This window comes from Ambystoma mexicanum, chromosome 2q, assembly GCF_040938575.1.
Source record: "Ambystoma mexicanum isolate Mex_15411 chromosome 2q, UKY_AmexF1_1, whole genome shotgun sequence".
In the NCBI taxonomy this organism is placed as follows: domain Eukaryota; kingdom Metazoa; phylum Chordata; class Amphibia; order Caudata; family Ambystomatidae; genus Ambystoma; species Ambystoma mexicanum.
The window spans coordinates 919,125,875-919,131,736 of record NC_090924.1 but is presented as its reverse complement, the minus strand read 5'-3'; positions in this window follow the sequence as shown (position 1 = coordinate 919,131,736).

Here is a 5,862-nt window from a genome sequence, read left to right as displayed (position 1 = left end):
CAGCCCACAGACGTCCTTGTTGTGTCCCATCCTATCGGTAACACCTAACCCTGCGGAGGAACCACGCATAAAGGTGGTGATAGGTGACAAAACATTTTCTTTCTTAGTTGACACAGGGGCCACCAGGTCCTGTATTAGGGAAGATTGTATTCGGTTCCAGGGTCCAAAAAGTCCCCCGTGTTCAGCTTTACACAATTCCTTGGCGAGCCTTATTTTACCATTGATGTTTTTACTCTTGTTTTCTTGGTTGCTGGGCAGCACTTTTGGTTAACCTTGAGCCTGAAGCTGATCAGGCTATATGCTCTTCTACTCCCCCACCAGTGGAGAGGGCAGGAGCCCCCCCACCCACCCACCAGGAACGAGGATCGAGCAAAGAGGACCCAGCGAGGAGGTCCCCGTACGGAGCACGCTGCACCTACGAAGCAGCCCGCCCCCCCCGCCTGCAGCCACCAACAAATGCTGCATCCAGCCCTGCCTGGGCACCCCATCACCTCTACGGCATCCCTGGCCCCCAGTGTTTCCCTGGGACCGCACGCGCCGACATTTACCTAATTCAAAATGTCGGGCGCGATGCGGCACGAAAACGAGGCTGAGACGCCTCCACGTTGCTAGGCAACGCGCGTTCGTATTCCACACAAAAATACGAACATCCGCCGGCAGGCGGAAGAGCCGGCGGCCATCCAAAGGCCTCTTAAGGCCAGTCGAGCCTGTTTGCTCCTGTTTGCGCTCTGTGGCGGTAGTGTGGAAAATCAGCCCTGGATCAGCACAAAAGGAGCCTGGGACCCGCACCTCTGCCCTCCCCGCTCCAGGTAAGCTGCCACTGCTACTGTGCCGCTTAATCGACTATTTAAAGTTGGAACTCTATACCTCCTTGCTCCCACACACAGCCCCTCCCCTAGCAAAGCACAATCCCCAATTTGCTATATAATGCAACTCCTCAGTATGCTAACTAATTCGACTCTAGGTCACCCATCCACCCCCTGTGCACTCTGCTAGTGACCCATTGCCTGTGCACCCTGCTATGTTTTATGCCTTGAACTACTAAAACCAAATCTAGGTGACCCACTGCCTGTGCACCCTGCTATGTTTTATGCCTGAACTGCTAAAATCAAATCTAGGTGACCCATTGCCTGTGCACCCTGTTATGTTTTATGCCTTGAACTGCTAAAACCAAATCTAGGTGACCCATTGCCTGTGCACCCTGTTATGTTTTATGCCTTGAACTGCTAAAACCAAATCTAGGTGACCCACTGCCTGTGCACCCTGCTATGTTTTATGCCTTGAACTGCTAAAATCAAATCTAGGTGACCCACTGCCTGTGCACCCTGTTATGTTTTGTGCCTTGAACTGCTATATTCGAACTTAGGCGCCCCATCGCCTGTGCATACTGCTAGTGACCTATGCTTCTCTGCCTGATTGCCAATATCTATTCCAGGTGACCCACTGCCCGTGCACCCTACTAGCTACCCAGGCTGATGCTGTGATTGCATTAGAGCACAGCCTGCCTGTACTGGATTACTGCTCCCAGTCCAGGTGCCCAGACAGCTCACTGAACTCTAGCTCTACCCACCCAGCACCCACCAATATAATGCTAGCACTCCTCACCATCATCATGTTCCCTTTTTGTATAGTCCCTAATATTACACCATGCACCAGAGGACACTTCATCAAGGTTGGCGATGGATTAGTTAGACCAGGTTGTCCACGCCACTTCCCCATCCCCTGCCCCACCCCTTTCCTCCCCACACTCCCCCCCTTCCCCATACCATCTCCTCAGGCACACAATACGCCCATCACCATCAAGAAGGTAGCAACCTCAGACATCCCGTGCCTTAGTCCTAACCCGCCTACACACAATCATACCATACCCATCTGCATTAATGACACAACCTCACCCATCCTGGGCATTGAAAGACTCTATAGACTCATGTCTAGAACCAAAATGTCCCTACGAGCTACCTCACTCACCACTTCACCCAATACATTGACCAAACTAAACACCACACCTACTAATTTCCAACACAAAAGATTCCACAACGCACCACTCAAACACCAAACCAATAACAAAACCACTGACTCTTCCCCCATCGAAGGTAACACACCACCCCCGGCCCCCACCTCCACCCTCAAAACTACACTCATCAATGCCCGTTCACTAGGTGCCCATGCTATAGATATCCATGACCTCATAGAAGACCAACACCTTGATATGCTGGTGGTCACTGAAACCTGGCTTCACCCAGCAGCAGGACCACTTCTAGCCCTTGCTATTCCCCCAGGATTCAGCATCCTGAGAACTGACAGGACAAATACCCAAGGAGGCGGAGTTGCCATAATAGCCAAAACCTCCCTGGAAATCAGAGAATGCCCAATAGAACAGATACAAGGTTATGAACTCCTATTAGTCAAGTATACCTCCAACCCCAAAAGCACCACCAACCTACTAGTGGTGTACAGATCACCTAACAAAAACACACACCCTGACTTGGACATCCCACTACTCCTAACGCCCCTCATCAAGCCTAAAACCAAATGCATAGTCCTCGGTGACTTTAACCTAGGATACAATGACCCCCTCGACTCAGAAGCATCTACATTTTATACAGCCATGTCAGAGATGAACTTCATACAACTGGTAGATAAACCCACCCACTCAAAAGGAAGAACCTTAGACTGGCTTCTCACTCTTAACTCTCGAGTCACCATTGACTCCATCCTCCCAATCAACTGGTCAGACCACTATGCAATCAACTTCACCATAGACAACACCAGTACCGAACACATCACCCCTAAAAAACCAGAAACTTTTGAGACTAGAAATATCAAAAAGCTCTCTTCCGACAAACTCATTCCAGCCCTGAGTGCCTCCTTTGCCCATATGGTTCTAGGCACCAACAACCCCTCCTATCTAGCAGAACAATACCAACAATGCCTCACCCAAACCATCGACCTACTTGCACCCATCACCACTAAAACCCATAGACCTGATAAACGCTCCTGCTTTTGGTTTAATGAAGAACTTATAGCCTTAAGACGCACAAAAAGATCACTTGAACACCTCCATAAGAAAAACAACACCCCAGAATCGGCATCAGCCTTCGCCGAAGCCAACAAAATGTACAAATCAGCAATAATCACTCAAAAAGCCAATGCCTTCAACCTCCGCATTGCTAACGCGTCCTCAGACAGCAAAGAACTCTTTACCATTCTTAGAGAGCTCGAAAACCCCTGTCAAATCTCAGCACCTTCAAACGCTAGCAAAGACTGGTGCACCACCATTCAAAACGCACTCTCATCCAAAATCCTCCTACTACAAAATAAAATCGATAGTAAAAAAATACTCCTAGCTGACAAAACTCCTCCCACCATATCAACGACCACCTCAAACGCCACTACTGGTCCCCCATTCCAATTCTCACCAGTGACTAACAAAGAAGTCTTTGACACTATAACGAAACTCAAAGCCTCCAACTGCAAGGAAGACCAATTCCCATCCCATCTAGTAAAACTATGCGCCCCCACTCTCACACCTATCATCACTGAATTCATCAACGCCTCCTTCCTCACAAACACAGTCCCCACCAGTATCAAAAAAGCTTGGGTGACACCACTTCTAAAAAAACCTTCCCTGGACCCAACAATACCCACTAACTACCGACCCATCACAACGGTCCCATTTCTCCTAAAAATAATCGACAAAATAGCCTACTGCCAAATTCAGAACCACTTGGAACAACATCACCTACTAGGAGATCGCCAGTCAGGTTTCCGCCCCAGCCATAGCACAGAGACAGCCCTCCTTGATCTGAAGATCCAAATGGATGCCACCAGAGAAGCAGGTAAACTCTGCCTTCTGATGCTCTTGGACCTCTCAGCGGCCTTCGATCTGGTTGACCACGACAAACTCTGTAACACTCTAGCAAACAACTTCAACCTAGCTCAGAACGCTACCAACTGGATCAAATCCTTCTTGGCTGACAGGACCTCCAGAGTATCCATCGGCAAAGAATCAGCAGACCCAGTGTCTGTCCCTGCAGGTGTGCCGCAAGGCTCCTGCCTATCCCCCACTTTGTACAATGCATACACCAAGCTATTATTTGCAGCCTTGGATACCCTGGGTGTCATCTATACTAATTTCGCCGATGACACCCAAATCCTCATTCCTCTCTCAGGCAACCATGAACAAGACTCCCTCCTGGTTAACCAAATCTACTCACTCATCCAAAACTGGATGGCTAACAACAGCCTCTGTCTCAACGACGACAAAACCGAGCTCCTCATACTAGGCTCCTCCAGCAAAATCAACACCCTTGAGCCCGCCTTTAAATCATTCACCATCGATGGAACCATTATCCCTGTTCTTAAACAAGTCAAGACCCTCGGCGTGTACTTAGATGCCACACTATCCATGTCTAAACAAGTAAACACATTAGCCTCATCCACTTCCTACACCTCTAAACTCATCTCCCTCAGCCGTAAATTCCTCTCTACCAGCAACTGTGTTACTCTAGCCAGGGCACTCATACTGTCTAAACTAGACTATTGTAATATCCTATTCCTTGGCACCTCCAAAGCCAACATAGCTAAACTTCAACTCATGCAAAACAAAGCCCTCAGAGCAGCTTTAGGCATCAAAAAATCTGAACATATATCCAACACCAGAAGAGACCACCACTGGCTCCCCATACAAGCCAGAATACAATTTAAAACCCTGAGCATCACCCACAAATGCAGGGCTAACAAAGCGCCCAAATACCTCAACAACACAGTCATGTTGAAGCCCCAGACCAGACTCCTCAGGTCCAACAAAAACGCATTCCTTGAAACCCCCAGATACAAAAGAGAGAAAGCAGGGGGCAGCAGCTTCAAAATACTGGCCCCCAGATATTGGAATGTGCTACCTACCTACATTATGAATGAAACCTCATTCCCCAAATTCAAAAGCCTTCTGAAGACTTGGCTCTTCAACAAGTTCTAACTGAACCAGTGCACTAACCCCCTCCAATCAATTATTTCACCTGACCACTTTGTATATTAGTGTATATTGTTGATTCCTACTATTGTATATTTTTGATTGTTATACCTGTACACCTCTATGCTCATTCTAAGATTGCATTATCCCATTGTCTGTAACTACGCCGTGATACCCCCGGGTCTGGGCGTATAACAAATGTAATAAAATAAAAAAATAAATGCTCAATTCAATAATGTTGTCTTTTCATAAAGAAAGACAGGAACCAAATGTCTTGCGCCTTCAGCATAACACATTTTATTTTCCAAATTAATTAGTCAATGCTTTCAATTCTATGCCCTCATGTTTTCAATTCTATGCCCTCTACACGTGTTTCACTATCTTATTTTTTCCAGATAGGCCTTCAGGAGGGACTTTACACTTTTTTTGGCAATGCAATTGTATGTCTAAAAAGTAAAAAAAAAAGATTTTTTTTTTACAAATTTAGAAAGAAACATTTTTTGATTCACAATTTTTTGACAGTGTGTTGCAAACATTTCTAATAATGACGGTTTCAACTTTGATTGCTTTTTGGGATAATTTAACATTTCATGTAGCAAGCACGAAAAACCTGTAAATAATCAGAATTCTTTCACTTACACTTGTTTCTTCCCCTGTGCCGCTACATTTGTCTAGTTTTTACTTTGAGAAAAATTGTTCGTTTTAGAGCTGTCCCAATTTATGGTTTTTAGAAGCAAAGCTAGAAGAAGAGGGACAATTATCATTTTTTGCTGTCTTGACTCAAAAAAATAAATATCTATATGTTAAATACAGTCTATTGTTTACTCACCTTTGGCTCTTTCCCTTTTTGAATTATATCTCTCGTTCTCTGTAAACAATCCCGCTTTCGG